At 35.4% G+C, this 19,657-nt stretch overlaps 2 long non-coding RNA genes across 9 annotated transcripts; both read right to left on the bottom strand.

Annotated features, from left to right (window-relative positions):
- Positions 1–1,604: 1,604 nt before the first annotated feature.
- Positions 1,605–7,002, bottom strand: LOC112180328. Of its 6 annotated transcripts, none has more exons than XR_005801966.1 (8): positions 6,870–7,002; positions 6,687–6,747; positions 6,363–6,491; positions 6,066–6,110; positions 5,652–5,752; positions 5,406–5,528; positions 1,995–5,288; positions 1,605–1,873 (listed from the first exon to the last, which is right to left on the bottom strand). It is a non-coding gene; the product is annotated as an uncharacterized LOC112180328 (long non-coding RNA). The 6 variants fall into 6 exon arrangements; XR_005801967.1 differs by having other exon boundaries at positions 1,999–5,288; XR_005801965.1 differs by lacking the exon at positions 1,605–1,873 and having other exon boundaries at positions 2,536–2,842; positions 5,205–5,288.
- Positions 7,003–9,245: 2,243 nt separating this feature from the next.
- Positions 9,246–11,763, bottom strand: LOC112181983. Of its 3 annotated transcripts, none has more exons than XR_005805204.1 (6): positions 11,741–11,763; positions 11,558–11,623; positions 10,200–10,305; positions 10,005–10,084; positions 9,493–9,661; positions 9,246–9,409 (listed from the first exon to the last, which is right to left on the bottom strand). It is a non-coding gene; the product is annotated as an uncharacterized LOC112181983 (long non-coding RNA). The 3 variants fall into 3 exon arrangements; XR_005805205.1 differs by having other exon boundaries at positions 9,371–9,386; XR_005805202.1 differs by having other exon boundaries at positions 9,246–9,661.
- Positions 11,764–19,657: the final 7,894 nt, after the last annotated feature.

Below are 19,657 nucleotides of genomic sequence, written 5' to 3'. Positions count from 1 at the left end.
GGAAAGATACGGATGTTAGCTTTCTGAGGAATTTTACGGAAGTGGATTCGCATTCTTGTGGAGCAAGTTATGATGATTTTAGCGAACCTAGTTCGGGAAGGCAGATTCTGACGGATTTTCGGAATCTGACTTGTGAGGCCCAAGTCTGTTGTTCTTAGCACTTGAATGGAACAAGGCTGAACGTGTTTGACATATTTGGAGTAATTTCTTGCATTGACTTTAATAACCCTGCGTTTCTTTGGAGAGAAGAAAGCTATTCCAAGTTGGACTAGAAGACCGAAGAAGCCCAAGTCAAGTAGGATTGAAAAGAGACATACACGGCAGAAAACCTAGGACGTTTGGAGACACAGAAGGCACAGCATATTCGGCAGAGAACAAGGAGAAGAGAAAGCTCTCACCATCGCTGGACCCGAGTTCCTCAATTCTTCCATTGTTTGTTTCATGTTTTCTTTGATTCTAGTCATGTTTTTCATGGTTATGGATTGCTAAATTTCTAGGCTAGAGCTGAGATGAAGCCCTTAGTATGATTATTCTATTTATCTAGTTGGTTTGCTATTGAATTTCTGGATTTCTATGTTAAACTCTTAATCACCGTTTCAATAGAACTTTTATTCAAAATCTTTGCTTGGGATCAATAAGACCTAGGTTTTGTTTATGAGTTATTTGGTTGGAAAATATGATGCTTGATCAATGAGTAGATGTTTTCTAAGGTGCCAAAAGATAATTTAATCTTGTGATTTAAGAGTTGTGAATTAAGAACACAAGTGCTTGATCATAGTCAATATTCTTGTTTGCATGATTTTCTAGTTCTTTTGTGCTTAATGGAGTTGAACATGTTTGCTTGAACCTGATCATTAAGTGGAGTAAATCATAGTTTGGCTACTTGAGTTCTATACAGGATCAATAAGTTGGAATTCATAGGTTAGAAGAACTTTGGCATATGCTTGGCATCAATAAAGCTTATGTACGGAAATCTTAGCATGATATCTAGGGAATTCAATTGTTATCAATTGGGAAATAGGTTAGAAGTATTAGGTGGTGGATTCAATGCTTTAGCATCTTCATAATCTGCTTTCTTTAGAGTTTAAATCTCATTGCTCATTCTTGTCTTTAATTTTAGTTTTTCTTTCTTTAATTTTCTGTTTACAACTCAATCATCATAAAAAATCAGTTTGTTTCACTTAAGTAAAGCACACTTGCCATTGCAAAATTGTTTCAATCAGTCCTTGAGGGAATGACCTCGTGCTTGCACATCTATCCTACAATTGAATCGTGCACTTGCGAGTATTAAATTAAAATTGACAACAAGTGTGCACGATTCAATTGTTCTTCTATGCTTCAACACTAGATGCTTCAGAATGGGACTGATAATGTATGCAAATGGCAGTGTTGAACATAGGGACTTTCTCCTCCTTATATATTGGCCAAAACTTATCCTTGGACTCATCCCATAAGGAGTCCTTGTTTTACTTCATGTTTATCAGATAGGAGACTTAAGCTTTATCACAATTATTTATGTTAATCAGGTCTTTAACAATGAGAGTCCTACTCCTATCAAGAGATATACATCTCGATAGGTAACTGGTATTAGAATTACATTTACATATTTCTTGTTATTCATTTAGTTAAATCAATTGTCCATTTACGTAATGCTTTTAGATAATGTTAAGTCCACTTAATTCCAACATCTGCCACCTGTACGCAGGACGCACCGCAGTATAGGCATCGAAAAACAAGTGAGCATGGAGTGACACTACGGCTGTGAATGAGGGCTTGATGTCGACTTTGTGTCTTGCCTGGAAGCCGTTTGGTGAGATTTGCGAGAATGAAAGCGACAAGGGCTTTTGGAGAGAGAGGATAGACCATCAACTTCCTGTTCGGAGTGCTCATAGTATTACATGATCACCTATTTAGTTTTCTGTAATCATATAATACAGAACAAAGAGAACATTTGAGTGAAAATGATAATTGACAGCACATAGAAGAAGTTATACCCACTGCTCTATGTTTGTAGCTTCTCGTGGTCTCTTCTTAGCTTCGAATTATTCTTGTCTTCTTCCCTTCCTTTTCTTTCTCTGCTCCTCCCTTGCTTTTTTATCTCTCCCTGCGTGTTTCTCTCTGCCAGCCAGCTACTCTCTGCTGTTTTCTTTTTCTCTCCCCCAGCCTCTCTGCTTTTTTTTTTTCTTCCTCTGGCTATCCCCGTCTTTTTTTTCTTTACTCTTGAGGTTGAGCCTTTTTATAGGCAGCTGATAACTCAACCGGTTGGTTGGAGATAAGGATAACATGCAATTTAAATTCAAATTGTCAGTTTGAAGATGATCACAGCAGCAACAAAACTCCAATTTTCACGTTGGAAGCTTGCACTGGTAGCTTCTTTGTTTATTCAAACTTAAGATAGGTACAAATCTCAAATCTTTTTCATCTTGACTCAGTCTCCAGTTGGTAAGAGGTAAGTTTGATGCCTTTAAGTTGAAGATTAGTTCACACTAGCAATGGTACCCCGCGCTTTGCTGCGGGATTTATTGTTGCTAACAATTTGCAATAATGAAAGATATAACAGAAGTGAATTGATTCTTGATCAAAATGAGAAACATCATATATCACATTAATCGGTATAGTGTATCAAACAGTAATGCAGAATATAAGAGAGTTTCCTGCCTCCAAAATTGTTTCCAAAGCCTCTAGCTCTCTATATTGTTCCTCCTGTAACTTTAAGGCACTACACTACTATCTGATTCTTCTTTAAAAGAGTTGTCCGTGTGCTGCAAGTTGCTTGGTGATCTAAAATCTTATCTCCCTATTATGTTCGGTCATCAACACAATGGTTTCAGTTGATCAGCAGCTACATACAGACATTGAAACATTTACAAAATGCATATATTAGTCTTCCAATTCAAATGTTTAGATCAGTTGTTCAAATGACAGATTATAAAACTTAAAGTGAGCAACTACATATATGTAATTTGTGTTTGCAAGTGAGTATCTCCAAGTGTTCTGTAATCTGAATATTTACTCGCAGCTCAGTTCCATTCCCAACTTTCAAGTGATAGTATATGAGGAATAATACCAATACAATTAGGAAGAGAGAAATGTATAGCAATGCTATCTTATGTCTAGCAGAAAGATATCAATCTTTTATTGATTGAACAAATGACCAAAGTATGGTATGGAATATGTAAATAAAAGTTTAGAGGTAAAATGTAACAGGTGTATTATAATTGGCAGCATGCAAATTATGGAAATAGGTTTTCTGAAAATTTGATGAGAAATATTTACATGTTTAATATCTTTAGTTATTGCATCATTACTGAGATTATTCTCCTCTTTAACAGTAATATGAAACACTAAAACACAACCAAATAACTCAAAGGACAATGGCCACTAAAGCATGTTAGTTGTTAAAACTGAATTTCGCTAAGCAGACAAAATGCAGGGAAGTAACTAAATCGATCATACAAATAACGTAGAAATTGAAAGAATAATAGTCTTGAGATTTTTATGAATGGAAATTGAGGATCAAATTCCAGAATGGGCTTTAGAATTTGTGAAGTTACAGCTACATGCCTCTACATTTTGACTTTATTTAAATTTCAATTTAACAGAATTTGAGGAAACTGAGATTGAATTGTAGAATAGTAGACACAGCCCGAAAAAACAAACTTTATTGTATTATTCCTCAGAGAAAAGCCAAAAACCACTGAAGCCAAAAACCACTAATTTCTAATGGACATAATATATACAATTAGTCAAATTATATACTACATATAATTGCATTGAAATGATGTTTCAGATACTCTCATTACCATTAATGCAATATCCTTACAGAGCAACCAAATGCCTATGCTTAACCTTACTGAGGACTGCAATTTCTAATTCCTTAGTACCCACTGCCACAGATTCCATCCTATTAATAGCAATTTCGGTCCCATCATGCAATTTCCTTTATAAACAACTTCAAATAGTTCTCTACTTAATATATTATCTTCTTTATCAAGTGTCACAAACCACCTGCTACACTATAATACCAGAAATTCCATTCAAACAAACAAACAATATGGTAAATAATGTTCATAAGTAAATGAAACAAAAAAAAAAACATTATAAGTTATTGAAATTGATTAGCAGCTAATAGGAAAGTATTATAGATGCAGAAAAAAGCAACAAATGGTTTCACTCTTTATGAAATTACAATTGATCTCATTATAGCACTAAGCAAGAGAAAACAGGTAATATTAGGCACTTCTATTAAAAAGAGCATGGAAGGTATCAAAGTGATTACAGGATCTCCAACAGCTAATATTATCAATTTGATCAGTAGCCATAAAAAGAATCTCTATGACATCAATAATAACAGGTCGTCAAATTTAAACATGGCTCAGTATTCAAACAACATTACTAAAACCCCAAAAATAGCAAATCTAGGTATTATAATATCTTTCTATTGATCAATTTAATAAGTGAATTTTAACGATAGTTCAACCTCAAAAGCTGCATAGTTTGTGCTTAAGCTTAAAGGGGCCATTACGTATTTGATTATAAAATGATTTATAGGTTATGTATTATCCAAAAAATTTGGGTGCATGAGAGATTCTCTCCAAGTAAAAAGAGGGTATCAATAATTGGTCTTTTATTTGCCTTGTTTTTAAGTGTGGAATATTAGATATATATATATATATATATATATTTTCTGTGTAGTGTTAAAAAAGGTGGAAGCCTAAAGTGAAAAACATGGTGGCTTCAACAAAATACCATTTTAATCTTTCATTGATTCTTAAGTCACATAAATGAACAATCCATAATGAAATTTAGTGAAAGAAGGTAACTTCTCTATGGCCTTGTGTTGAAAACCAGTCTTATAATCAGGAGGGTCAGAGAAGAATTAGGAAAGACAGCAATCAACTTTGGTTAGAAAATTTTGCGAGATAGGGGAAACATAGAGCAACTAAAATTGAGAAAAATGATGAAGATAAAGGAATCACTGAGTGTGAAGTAAAAGATTCATCACCGAATTTTATCCAAAAATGTCAACTTTAATTCTAGAAGAGTTGAACACTATTTGGAGGCTTCTCATTGAAATTGAATGCCATAATTTGTGGTAAAGAGAACAGTTAAGCAAAGTTTAAATCAAAACAATTTAAGCTTCTCTAAAAGTGTGAAACTGTTTTTGGAAAACTAAGTAATAAAAAACTTGGAAAGCAGATTACTTTTTCATTCATCTTGGTTGAAGCTTTCATGAAGTGCAACTTTGTCCTGACTTCTGTATGTATTTTCCAGCTTTCTACTAATCCCTGACAGATAGTGATCAAACAAATTCAGTAAGTTCGTCACTGTCAAGTAGTCATACTTTTGAATTGAGACGCAGTATTGAATTGCCAGAAATAGAGATTAGAAGTTGAGAATCAGACCATTTACAGAGGAAAAGCTCATTCTTTGAGAGAAAAGTTCAATGCCAGCAAATAGTAATCACTCTTCAATCCATGGCTTTCTCGTTCATTCTTCAATTGCTTATGTGATATATATAAGTTGAGCTATGTGATATAATTGTACACCAAATACATTCAAAAGTATTTATTCAGGTAAATCAAAAATGATATAGAGTAAGTATAATATTTATCAAGAAACCTGATGACTAAGGGAATGCAGCAACATACCTTGTCTGAGATGTCATGAATGATAATTTGGGGTTAGTAGACTTTGCTATTATCACCTTCTGACATAGGTTGTTTTGCGATCTCATCAAATTTCTGAACCTCTGCATGAGCACACATAATTCAATTAACAAAAGGCACAGCAGAAACTTCTTCAAAAATTGAAGAAAACTAATTTTATCTAGAGTTTTCACATTCAAGACTCTAGTAAAGCATAAGCCACCACTTAGGTTATCTCACCACTACCATCAACATCTTCTCAACTAAACTTTTAGCCCCCAAGTTACAAAGAGTACACTAATTCAATAACACGCAAATAGTTCAAATCATCATGCTCACTCTAAACAAACTAATCAAATGCATACAGAAATCAAAATTAAAAAAAAAAAAAAAATTATTGAAAGAAACAGAGCCAACCTTCTAAGCTGCCCATCTTTCCGATCTCAAGAGGAATCTCTCCACCTAGATTATTAACATTCAAATAAAAGTCAGTGGGCTAAGTCAAGTTGGTAATCTCTCTTGTTCCCAATTTAATGACAAATCATAGTAGTGAACAGATCATTTAACTATAAACAATCGCTAATTTCTTGACAAAAGCTCCAAAACAACCATAGCCTTGAGAAAAATATTTGGTTCTTCATCCATGGACTTAAAGCAAGCTAAAGCTGGGAACTCCAAATGAAAAATTAGATTACTTGCAAGTGGAAAACTGACCTGAAATTGGGTCGATTATTTCGCAGCAAAGAACCAAAAAGACCATATATGCTTTGTCTGAACTTCAGCTATTTGCAGAAACAACAATGTAAAAGAAGTTACGGCCCCGTTCCAATCAACCATCCATATCTGAAAACACACACACAAAACCCATATCAGTTCAAAACCAACGAAAACCAAAAACCCAATAAACACCAAACCACACAAAATATAAGAAAAAGATAGCAGAAGAAGACTTCCAGACCCAAGGACGAAACAACCAAATTCAAGAGATTAAATGAAAAATAGACACGATTATCTTGATCATAGCACAAAACCTCTCACCTGGTTGATCTATCACGATTATCTTCAAGACCCAAGCACGATTGGTTTAGTTCTACATCACCTACCCAAACACGATCAATTATTGGCAAATCTCACATCAAATCAAAGAATCAAAATTCCAAATTCTATATCAAATCTGGGAGATGAGATTTGAAGAGGGAAGAGCAGATGATTCATGATTACCTTTTATCGACAGATCGAAGATTGGAAAGAGCTAAATCCACTCCCTTCTATCGCGTGAAAACAACAGCAAACCTCTATCAAAATCAGTCCACACCCTTTTATCGCGTCAAAACAAAGGATATTTCTAAATGTACCCGGCAAATATCTAAGTAAACCCTGCAATATATTTATTTTTAAATATTTTTAATTAAACAAAGTGATTTCTCCAAACTATCCCCATCTTAAAAACGATATACCCAGCAAAAAGAAACTCATTGACAAACAAAACTTACCCAACTCTTTATAACCGGTCATCTCCATCAATCCCCCAGTTTCTATTTCAAATTTTCAATCCCAACAAAGAGTTTATTATAAAAGCACTATCAATATTTTATCAATTCATTTCTCGTCTTCCAAACTCGAGTGAGTGAATGAAGTAATGAACATAAAGATATCAAGCAACTTCCCCAGTGAACAAGGACTTTGAATGGGATGCCCAGATTAGACAAAAATGAAGTGTGAAGTGATTTTGTTTCTCTCTTTGTATTGAATATTTTAAATTGGTAGAGAAGCTTTAAATGTGAATAAAACATTAAGAATTTGCAGAAACTTAATTATTTGTGGTTATGTCGGCTCGATTGACAAATAAAGTTCTGAAGGAATGAGATGAATATATATATATATATATATATATATATATATATATATAACTGAATTAGACCACGATCGACAGTTGAAGAAATAATTTAAGCGACCTCCTTAATGGTGATGATATATGATGATCTGGGCAAGAGAAAGATGTGAAAACATCATATCAGTGCATTCTATGAATCATGGCTGACTCGAAATTGTTGAAGTAGATAAGTAGAACAGTGTTGTATTATTTCTTTTGGTCTGTAGAAGAGCAGAGCAGTTGCTGGGTATATTTTATGAGGGTATTTTGGGAATAATTGACTGTTTAATTAGATGTAATTAAAGATATAAAAAATAATTATATTGCTGGGTATACTTAGATTTTGCTGGGTACATTTAGAAAGACCCCAAAACAATGACTAACCGGTCAGAGTGGCAGTCGGTAATAGATGGAAAACAAAGGGCAAAACTGTCTTTTCACACGCTTATGAACAGTTGTCAACGGTATAAACAGTATAATAGTGGATTGAGCTTTAGTATATTAAACTAGGAATGAGAACCCGCGCGATGCCGCGGGGTAGAATTTCTACTTTATGCTTGTTAAATTTTGTATGTTTTGAAGTGTTTGATTAGCATAGATAACTAAGATGTGTTTAAATGAAACGAAAAATTCTCAGAATTCGAAAGCCAAAACATGCAGATAGTAGTGTTGCATATAAGTCATATGAAAAGGATTAACACACAGAAAGCAATGAAACAACTAAGATATTGATTATATTGATTCAATAAATCTGTTAAGGTGGAATATTACTCCTATACATATATGCAGGCCCTAGGCTAAAGAAAAACTGATACAAAGAGTCAAAAGCATAAGGGACATGAAGTTCAGAATCCTATTTGTCTATCCCTTTTGATTGGGAATCAATTACCTTTTTCTGTCCCCCATTTTTCACTACATTACTATACCTTTTAGTACTAAATACCAGTTAGGTAGATTTTCTGGAACTCCAGCAACTTCTAGAAAGTTGGAATCTAGTTAATGGTCATTTCTGTTCAATATGAGACACTATACACTTACAACCTGCATCTCAATGTTGAAGTAACTAAATATTTACATGAAAGCATTCCTTGTACAGTCTTCTTAGACACAATTGTTTGTCACCTAGTCCTAGCCTTGATATACAGTATTCAAATTTTACATTCTGTATCCAAATCAAATCAAACAACCAAGCTATTTGTTCATTCACACCACTCATTGGAGAAGAGAAAGTAAGAGATATACTCTTATGGATTCCATTTCTGCATATCGGATCTTCAAAACTGATGATGCATGAATTTCATTGGTATCACACAATTGCTTCATCAGCGCCAAAAGTATATAATTGCCTATTCAATAAAACTGAGAAACCACAATTAATCATCAAACATGTCGATCAAATTACAGGAAAAAATTTTGTAAATGAAAACTGTATTTGCCTATTTGGTCAAACCTTTTTTATGATTGTTGTTTGAAGTAATAAAACCTTCTACTAGAAAGACAACAGCCACACAGAGAATTTTCGCTGTTTGTATCAAATAACCTGTTTGTATTAATTAATGCTCATGAATTCCCCAAACATCAGTCTGCTCAATGTAAGTACTCTAATATCAACATGACCCTAAGGGGGGGGGGGTGTTGACTATAGAACTGAAGTGTAATTGAGATCCGCCTATAAGACACATTAATCGTTATAAATTACGACGATAATAAAATAAAAGTCTAAGATGTTTAAATTAATGAAAACAATCCAATTACAGTTTAGCAACTTGATTCTTATGTAAGTATAACCTTCTGAAAGCAGCTCAAATGTCCCTTTTCACTATCATCAATTGTCATGGCTGAAAATCTCTCCAAGGTTATGCCTGCTGCAAACAGATGACCAAAATTGCTACAGCATTGAAGACATAAGGCATACATGCAAGATATAAAAACTAAGGAGGATAAGAAGGAAATTTATAGTTTTCTTTTTACCTCTCAACATCCTCATATCTGATGCGAATATTTGAAATTGGAAGTTTCAAATTTCCAATTATTCTGCTGATCAGGGATCCCAACCATGATTAATTCTTCAAGGAAGCAGAAAGTATAAATAGCTAAAACCATTATACATTCAGAACATAGGACCTCCAGCAGAACCAATCTACAAAGTTCACAAAATAATTTACACATCTCCTTCAGCAAGAAAATGCAGGTACATATTATGTATAATGAAAGTAACCGGTAAATTTGATATAACCAAATTGCATTGCCAAAAGCGTTAAGGTACATAAAATATGCAGTTGACTAAAAGTTCAGTTTTGCTTTCTCTTATGGCTATAATTCAATCAGGAAATTAGAATGCTTGCTTAACCATAACTTTGCTGCACTTTATAGTTAGGCATTTATGATTCTCTGCCTACAGAATCATTTAAGCTTTATATTAATCCAGAGAATTGTGGATTAAAGTTATGTTTAGGCAAATTTCATTACAGAGAAATATGTACCTGCAATTTGGCTATACCAAACAAAATGATACTAAACTCCACTGAGTAAATACTATAATTGATAACCTCATTTGCACAATCTGCAGCCACAAATAGATATTGTTGATTAAAAAATTTCTGCTCACTTAACATTCACTAAGAGCATAAAATATGGCAAGCTATTTAAGAACAAAAAAGGAACTCTAAATTGCTTACCCTCAAGACCCAACTCAATCAATTTATTGATAACCACCCCCCCCCAGCTGCAACATCTCACCAGCTCAGTCAAGTCTCTTTCGATGAAATGTGCACGGCGTCCTTCCTGTAACAATAAGCAAAATGTATGGTTAAGTCAAAACCCACATATTAAAGATCAAGAGAAATCTGAAACCTAAACTTGTCACTTTAGACAATGTCTATGTAATCACATACTGTACTCTTACCTTCTCAAATACCAGTTACAATCAGGTACTAATCTTAGCAAAAGCTAAACTACTCTAGTTGTGTCTAACTACTGACTGCAAGCATGAAACTTCGAGTACATTTTGAACTACACTACTCAAATTATTATCCAAAAAATCAAAAGAGAAAAAAGATGTAACTTTCAACCAGAATAGAAAAAAAAAACAGTAGGAGTTAGAATAAGCACACAACAACACTGATGATTATATATACAGTACATTACCATAATTGGAATTCATCTAAGAAAAAAAAAGTTAGAGAAACACATGCAGGCTTCAGTTAGCATAGAGAAACCATTAGTACAGTTTATAAAAAGACATCTAATGAATGAAAAGCTATTTGTGTGATACGTCAATTGCATTTAGAATTCTTTATGTAGAGTTCTCATACATTAAACAATTTCATGTATGACGAATACTATATATTGTATGTTTTCTTGCAATAGAGTCCCTGAGTTTTTTGGTAAAACTATAATATTAAATGTTGCACAATACCCGACCAAGATATGTTTTGCTTTATGACTCTTCCCCGCAAAATTCATACAATTCATCTCTAATAAAAAGAATTCATCTGCATATATCTAAAAAGTTTTGAAGCAAAGAACTCGGTAAATGAATTCAAGTTGTAAGCTTTGGTTACCTACATGTCAATATGCAGATTCCAGTAATAAAATAGAAATAGAAGAAACAGCAAGGAGAGCAAATGGTACTGAATGGCATTCTAAACACTAATTTTAATCATACTTTTATATTAGGAGGGTATGGAACTAAATCTATTGAAGTTTAAATGGTTTTTACCGTTTTTTAGATTATTTAATCTATATTCTCGCTCTTTTGTGCTCACGACTCTCATAAAAGATAACTTTGAGTCCTCCCCTGATTCTCTATTTTTTGATTAGATTTTAAGCTTACAGAGACTTAAAGTTTTGGAGACCAAAATATTTGCTGAGAATAAGTAAAAGAGTCATTCGAAACACACTTGCATCAACATCTTCTTCCATGTTTGCACATCAGTATCCATATTAAATAGTTCAGTGTCTCTAAGTCTGCCAAGTCCTAATAAAGGACAAAAGCATTATAAGTTTCTCATAAGAAAGGTTGTAAAATACTCACAGGAATATCAGCTTCATTGTCAGATAGCTAATCACAGTCAGCAAGAAACGTATCTGCCAGAGTTGCCTGCAATTACACCGGAAAAATGTCACAAAAATAGTATGGATTACTATAACCCTTGTTAATTTTGGTGCAACTCAGAAACAAATAAATATATGCATCAATGTACATAAATATACCAACCATTGTTTCAGGCTGACAAACCGTCCAGCGAGTTGTGCCTACAAATTGAAATGTTGAGTAAGAAAACTCGATCAAAATTAAACCCTAATTATTGACAGGAATTCATTACTGAAACTAAATGTCTTTCGTTACCTTCTTCTAGAGCACCGAATGGCTCTCGTACATAAGTTGGTTCTGTATGTGATCAAACAAAAAATCATAATCCTATCTTAAAACTGACAAAACAAAACTTTCCATCTGACAAAATAAACAAAACAAAACATAATACTATCTTAAACCCATCCATCCATCCATCCATCCATATAATGTTTCAAGAGAAATTAGTATTTTGGAAATAAAAACCAAAATCAAGATTTCACCTATTCTTTCTTTTTCTTCCCAATCACTAATACAAATGGAGAAAAAAAAACCCAGAAACTATATCCAATCTAACATGGAAATTCATAAACACGCACTCCCAAGTCTCTGAATTACCCAGACCCAGGAAATCATCAATCACATGGAAAAAAAAAAAGACTCACAAAACGTAGTAAGGAATTCAAGAAAACTAACATAATCTAACTATACCCAAGTCTCTATGCACACAAAACGTAGCAAGGAAATTCATTACCTGATTGTTGTGAAGTCTGATGAACCTGAAAATTAAGAGAGCAGTGGCAGATGGAGATCGGTCAGGAGGATCAATTGGTATTGGTTTCTGGAGTTTCGTAGCTTCACCGTCAAACCAATCTATTTACCAACTGGGTAAGCACGAATTTAACCCCAAATTAAGCTGAGCAGAGAAGCATGTCCAAGTTTCTCTCTTTCTCAGGTTAAATTCGCGAGGGAAGAGAGACAGTACTTCCGTATGTACAGTGTTTGTAGCACTCAGAGTGGCAGCCGGTAATTGATGGAACACAAAGGGCAAAACTGTCTTTTCACACGCTTATAAACAGTTGTCAACAGTATGAACAGTAGAACAGTGGATTGAGCTTTAGTATATGTTAAATGAGGCTGATCACTTTTTCTTCTTTCATAGACCGACTCATGCATCCTCTATTATGATTGCATATGAATTTGAATACTTGTTGATAAGATTACAAATTCAAAAGGATTTTATAGTCAAAGCTGATCTCAATTTCTTGTTGGCTATTGTTTGTATTTCTTAAGAAAAGAACACACGGACCAATAACCAATCACACCAAGAGGTGTAATTTAGTTTGGCCTACCTCCATATTTGTCTCATGTTGCTTTGAATGCTTTGATCAATCAATGAAATCATTCTGCTGATCTGGTGGCCAAATGAATTGGTATATTTTTTCTTGCTTTGGACACCAAACTCTAATCCAAAATCGATGACAACTTACTCGTGGGAGTTCATCGAATTGGACCTCTAAGAGAAAATTTTGGTCTCAACACCTACCTCTCTCTCGGCCAAGGTTTTAAATTTCGGTTTCGGTACTTCAAATTTAAGGAAATTTCGATTGAAAATAAAGAAATGATATTAATTGCATTTATAAAATGATATTTTTGAATGAAACTTTTACATAGACTAAACTAACCTATAATAAAACTACTTACAATGTAGCCTCTCTAAAATTATACATTTATAATAGAATTGTGATATTTAATATGTACGAGTAATTAACTAGTACTTATAAACTAGTGTTTTTATCTATATGTAATTATAATTATGTTAGCTCAGTGGTTAGAGCACCTACTATATATGTACGAAGTCATGGGTTCGAGTCACCATGGGGGCAAGAGTGAAACCCTTTGATCCTCTTTTAAAATAAGAAAAATATAATAAAAAAATAAAATAAAGTAAAAATAAAAAAATTTAATTATGTTGTATATTGATAATGTGAATGTAATTTACTTTTTTTTTCTTTGTTCTTTTTTTATTTATTATTTTTTTTTTATGGCTGGAACCCAGTGTGAGGCTTGGCCATCACGTCTTTTTCACTAATAATTAGAAAAATACAACTGTCCCCACAGCGGCCGGGAGGGGGGGGACGTAATACCAAAACTCCGTGAATGAAAATAAACAAGTACAATAAAAGCAATATAAAGTATTAAGAATAAGTATTACTATGATGTGGTTCGATCCATATGGTCGACCTGCTTCCATTTAGTATCATACAATACTGCTCCTTGTAGGAGGCTTGACCATCACGTCTTTTTCACTAATAATTAGAAAAATACAACTGCGGGGAGGGGGGGGGGGGGGGGGAACGTAATACCAATTATTAGTGAAAAATGCGTGATGGCTAAGCCTCCCACTGGGTTCCAGCCATAAAAAAAAAATTAAATAAATAAATAAATCACATTCACATTATCAATATACAAAACATTTATAATTACATATAGATAAAAACACTAGTTCAGCAACTTACTACAGTTTTAGTTAAATACTCGTCCATATTAAATATCACAATTCTATTATTTATGTATGATTTTAGTGAGGTTACATTGTAAATATGTTTATTATAGGTTAGTTTAGTCTATGTAAAAGTTTCATTCAAAATTATCATTTTATAAGTATAATTAATGTGATTTCTTTATTTTTAACCAAAATTTCCTTGAATTTGAAGTATCGAAATCAAAACCGAAACTGAAATTTGAAACCTTGATCGAGTTTGATTGTATAGGGATTATGATCCACTTATGGAGAAGCATAACATTTGGTTGTATAGGGATTATGATGGGTAAAGCCAAATGGAACTATGGACTGTCAGCGATTTTTTTTCGTTGTTTACTTTAATGATTTTTGAAAATTACATTTGAGAGGTGGTTGAATTTCTATGAGCTAGAGTTAAATTATGGACATTACTTTGGTCTCAGTTTCTCCAGAGTTTGGGAATTACCACAATTTTTTTGTTTTCTGGAATAGAGGTTGTATTAGTTTTACCTATGTTGTTTGTTTGTTTGTTAATTAATCTACAAGACAATATTGCGTTTTTTGTCGATTAATTAGTTAGGTTAAAACATGACTCCGTTGTTAAAGAAGTGCTCTGCTCATTTTGATTTTTCAGGGTTGATTAGAAGTTAATGTGAAATGCAATTTTTATTTTTTTGTTGTGTTCACTTTGCACCTGAAGGGATTGCTGACATTTTATATTATGTAGGGCAAGTATTACCTCTGAAACTGTGTTGATTGTTCTGGTTGGAAGTTTCAAAGGCAACATAATTGTCTTTTTGAAGCATCTTTCTTCTGGCTTGCTCTTGGTCATTGGTAAGTTTTGTCTTTCTTCTGGCTTGCGTAGTAATTTGTCTTCCTTCTGGTTTTCTTCAATTTGCTTATATTTGTTTACTGTGTTTGTTGTATAATCTGGTTGCAGAGAAGCCCAGAAAGACTTTGGTTTTTTTCTTTTTCAATAAGATTGGATTGTGTTTATATGTATGGACAAGTTCTTGGATTGAATATTTGAATTGTGCATCTGGTTGCTTTAGGTTCGTGGAGAATTGCCGCTTTTAGAAGTGTAGAGCCTCTTTGGTTTCAGTGGAGTTCTCCGATAAGGTTTCAGAGCAAGAGATGGCTTCAAGCTTGGCAGATAGTGTTACTCAAATGTTTCAAGATGTGAGTTCTATTAATGGCTTTTGATGCTTGGAATTTGTTAGATGCATTTGTTTGGGTGAACTCTGATGATATTGCTGTTTCTAGATAGATTGGGAAATTAAGGTTGTTTTTTCCTCCCCCCCGATACGAAGGGATATAAAGGGTTTTGATGTTACAGTTAGTGGTGGGGATCATAATGTACAACATTCAGCTTCTTTAGACAATTGAGCCTTGCTATTACATACAGAGAAATATATGGAAATGCGCAAGATTGACGATAGACTGCTATAGTTTTGCAGGTTGATAAGGTGAGCAATTCTGACAGCAGAATAGAAGCAGAAAAGAGATGAAGCAGATAGACTGCTATAGTTTTGCAGGTTGATAAGGTGAGCAATTCTGACAGCAGAATAGAAGCAGAAAAGAGATGAAGTAGTGAATTATGGATTCATTGCTTGCTTTCAGCATTTTTTTGTCTACATTGATTCTGAACTATTCATTTTTTCTGTGCAAAGTTTTTAGGCGACAGCTTATGGATCTGCCAAGCTTGCAGATTTTGGATTGGCAAAGGTATGTCTTCTGTTCCTCTGTGCCATTCTATATTTTTAATAGTTTTCACAATCATTTTGAATCCTAATAGTATTCGCTGTGCCTTTTTCCAGATAACCACCAAAGTGAATGAAATTCAAGTTTTGCAGGGGACTGCATTCTAAATGGACCCTGAGGTTTGCCTTCACACTTATAATCTTAATCCATTTAAACAGTAAAGTCCCCCTGATAAATTTTTACTTATTTATAAAATGGTTGATTTGATGGTGTTGTATAGTTTTGTCACATGTTACCCTCTTTCCTACTGTCAATGGACATATTTGATACTGCCATTTTCTATTTAGGTTAAAATGACATTATTCCCCCCACCCCACCCCAAGTTCTTAGCAACTTGATTTGTGATGAGTAGATGAGCTTTAATTTAACAACGTAAAATTTAGTGTTTTGCATTTATTGATCATTTTATGATACTCATGGTTTTGCAGTGGCTAATTATATGATGAGTAGAGAAACTAATACTAGAGACTGTGGTGCTCGATGTTAATGGAAATAGTCATGTTGACAACTATGACTATAGAGATCAACGATTGTAGCAAGTTGTCGAATCTAAGTATATCATGGAGAATCCTTTTGCATAACTGGTTCATTTGAAAGTGGAATGAATGTTTTGTATGTACTGAGTTACCATTGAGTTGTTGGTATTTAGCCTTCATAAGTTATTTGAAATACTGCTCTGTTCTTTTGTAACGGTGTCAAAAGCTCCTATACTTTTTTTTTTTAGTGAACAAACTCCCATGTATTGATTTTAACAATTTTTTTTTTTTAAATAAGGCCTTTCACAGCAATATTTAATAATATGTTATTTGTAATATGTATAAATTTGAGTTAAAAAATAAATAAATAAATAAAAACCACAGCAACAAGCGGGCATTCTTTCTAGTGATGTACCCAAAGCTGTGTCAGATTAAAAAGTCTGAAAGAGCAAAATCTTAGTAATGATCTTCACAACCGCCTTGAAAGAGCATAACATATGGTTAACAAATTTCGTTTATTTATTTGTTTTGTGGCCCATTAATGCAGTTCTATGAAAGTACATCAATCCCACCATATGTATATGAATCTGAACCACGTAGTTTAGAAAGGAATTGAGCTGGCTTGAACATGATGTTGAACAGTTTCAACAATGGAAGATAAGAGGGAGACAACAATTAAAAACAAGATTAAAGAAGAAACCTAGTGAATAATTTAAGCAGAAAGAAAAGCATCTTTGAGATAGCTCACAACATAAGCCCTGCAGATTTGCTTTTGCATGCAAATCATGACCTCCAACTATGCCTTTCTTTTCCCAACTACTTTACTCCAAAATTCACATACAGATTGATTACTGCCTACCCAAGAAAGGGATGTTCCTTGAACACACTTATCAGAGTTCAATCAACTTACAGGTTTGCCCTTGATCAAACACCTATTTCTGTAGCACAAGACCTGCATTGTCAAAACAGAAAGGGAAGGGTCAAATGGGAATATGGTAATTACAAGTGATCGATCCGGAAGAAAGTTGCAGCATCAAACAAATATTAGCTTTAGATATATCGATCTTCATCTTCCGCAAACAAAAAGCAACACAATTGGAATGGTAGGATTCCCCAGCAAAAGAAACTATGAAGTCCACGTGCAAAAGTAGGTGATATGAAAAATAGTTGCCAGTTTTCTCTAATGATTCATAGATATTAAGGAAGGAAAGCTTTAAAGTAAAATATGGCTCCTAAGAGAAGCAAAAGTAACACAGCTTGAAAACACAAAATAATCTCTATATTGTTTGGCTCCAAAACCAGTTGGCTTGCAAACTGTCTCTTTTGAGCGAGTGATTGCGCAGGCGTGCCAGCACCGCGGGGTGCAGTCGTTGGGGGAGTCCCTTGACCTGACTTCTTCTTCAAGCGCTGTGGACGAGGAGAGCACCAACCTCGTCACATGGTTCTTCTCTAGCCTTTCGGAAAAGGACTTTTGCCTTACGGATAAGGACTTTGGGTGTGATCTCTTCGGTCACCAAAATCGATACTCAACGTTGTAGGTTGAGCAGAGCAATCACTGGGAAGTTCTGAGAAAGCACGAGGTTTGCTAAAGTGTATCTTTAGCTTCGCTGGGTTGCGAGAGCGTTACCCTTGCTTCGCTGGGTGTATCGGTGGCAGTAGTACTGGCAGTCGGCTCGTGAGGAGACTGAGACTGGAAGTACGGTCGCCGGGTTGATCTGGTGAGGCTGACAGTCGGCTCGCAAGGAGACTAGGACTGACTGGCGGTCACCGGGTTTCAACAAGGTTGAAGATTTGCTCCGGGGAGGCTTTGTAATCGCTGGGATTGATTGATTCGAGAGAGGTCCTTGATTTCTCCGCTTAACCCTCTATTTATACCCTAGGGTTTCGACTGCTCCTTGCCTCAGAAGGATTCTTAATTGAAGTTTCCTGTTTAGTCTCTACTACTCGATTTCAATAAGGTTTCGTCTCCTTATGAAACACGGAATGGGCGAAGCCATAACCCAAACCCGAGTAGTTCTATTTTTGGGCCGCAGGTATCGGCCCGCTGGCTCAAACCCACTAAAGGATTTTGCCAATAGAACTTTTGGGCTCAAACATTGCCCCCCAGGCCCCGAAATCAAGCCCGCTAGAATGTAACTGATTGAAGGGGGCTTAGAAAGACGTGCCGGTCGCTTGAAACGATGCCATTAATGAAGGTCGCGTCCTTTCGTTTGTGAAACGCTTTTTATCGCATCGTTTCCCTCACAAATTCTTTTATTTAAACTCACAGCCGCAACTCTGTCACATCAGAAAACCCTTCCGGTCTCTTAAACCCAGAAAAAACCCATTTCTGCCAACATCTCTTCTGCAAACAAACCAGAAATGGCTCCCCCTAAGAAAATCATCATCGACCAAGAAGAAGAGTTAAACGAAAAGGCTGCTCGGACTTGGGGAGTCAACATCGGCGCTCGCATTCATCTCGAAACCTCTATTCATCGACCCCTACTCCTTCGTTTTTCTGACCATCAAACCGGACTGGGCCCAGCGCCGCAAGGTGTTATCCCGGACGACGCCATCGCCCTATACGGTCTTCCAATTCGCCGACCCATTCCAGTCCTCTGAAGGACTCCTGGAGATTTTAGCAGTTAGGGTGCCCAGAACCGCCGAGCCAAGATAGGGAATTGGCCATCCTTTATCAGTGTTTCGGAAACCTCCTGGTATCGCGAGACGCGGGCACGAGATCTAGGTCATTGGAACGCTGCAGGCATCACTCACACCATTGATCTATGTTTCAATCTTCCTCGCAGTGGTAATCGCTCGCCGCTCGCTGCTTTCCTCTGTTTCTGGAATACCGCCACTAACACATTTGACTTTAGATTCGGTCAAATGAGTGTCACCCTGTTGGATATCCTCGCCATCACTGGCCTGCCCAGTGATGGCGAGCCTTATGTGCATGGCCAATTTGACTCTGTCAACTTTACTTTGACCATGACCCAGCAAGGTCGCAGCGCTCATAGTGGTTCATACCCGAGATGGTTGGCATATTACAGCCGGGAACATAATGCGACCGGAGGAATTGCTTTCCTTGAGTATTGGCTTTGTAAGTTCATATTCTGCACCTCCTCCTGTAAGCCCACTGGCACTTGGACCTAACTAGCAACGGCCCTCTACAACGGCCGCAACGTCGGGCTAGGACAACCGGTACTAGGGGCCCTCTACCGCATGCTATACCAAGCGACAATGCACCCATTTGAGACCAACATATCCGACCCTTTCTGTATTTTGGACTTTTGGATCCAGACTTACTTCCAATTCTTCCGC

The sequence above is a fragment of the Rosa chinensis genome, chromosome 1 (genome assembly GCF_002994745.2).
Source record: "Rosa chinensis cultivar Old Blush chromosome 1, RchiOBHm-V2, whole genome shotgun sequence".
In the NCBI taxonomy this organism is placed as follows: Eukaryota; Viridiplantae; Streptophyta; class Magnoliopsida; order Rosales; family Rosaceae; genus Rosa; species Rosa chinensis.
This window is presented reverse-complemented; position numbering and strand designations above follow the sequence as displayed.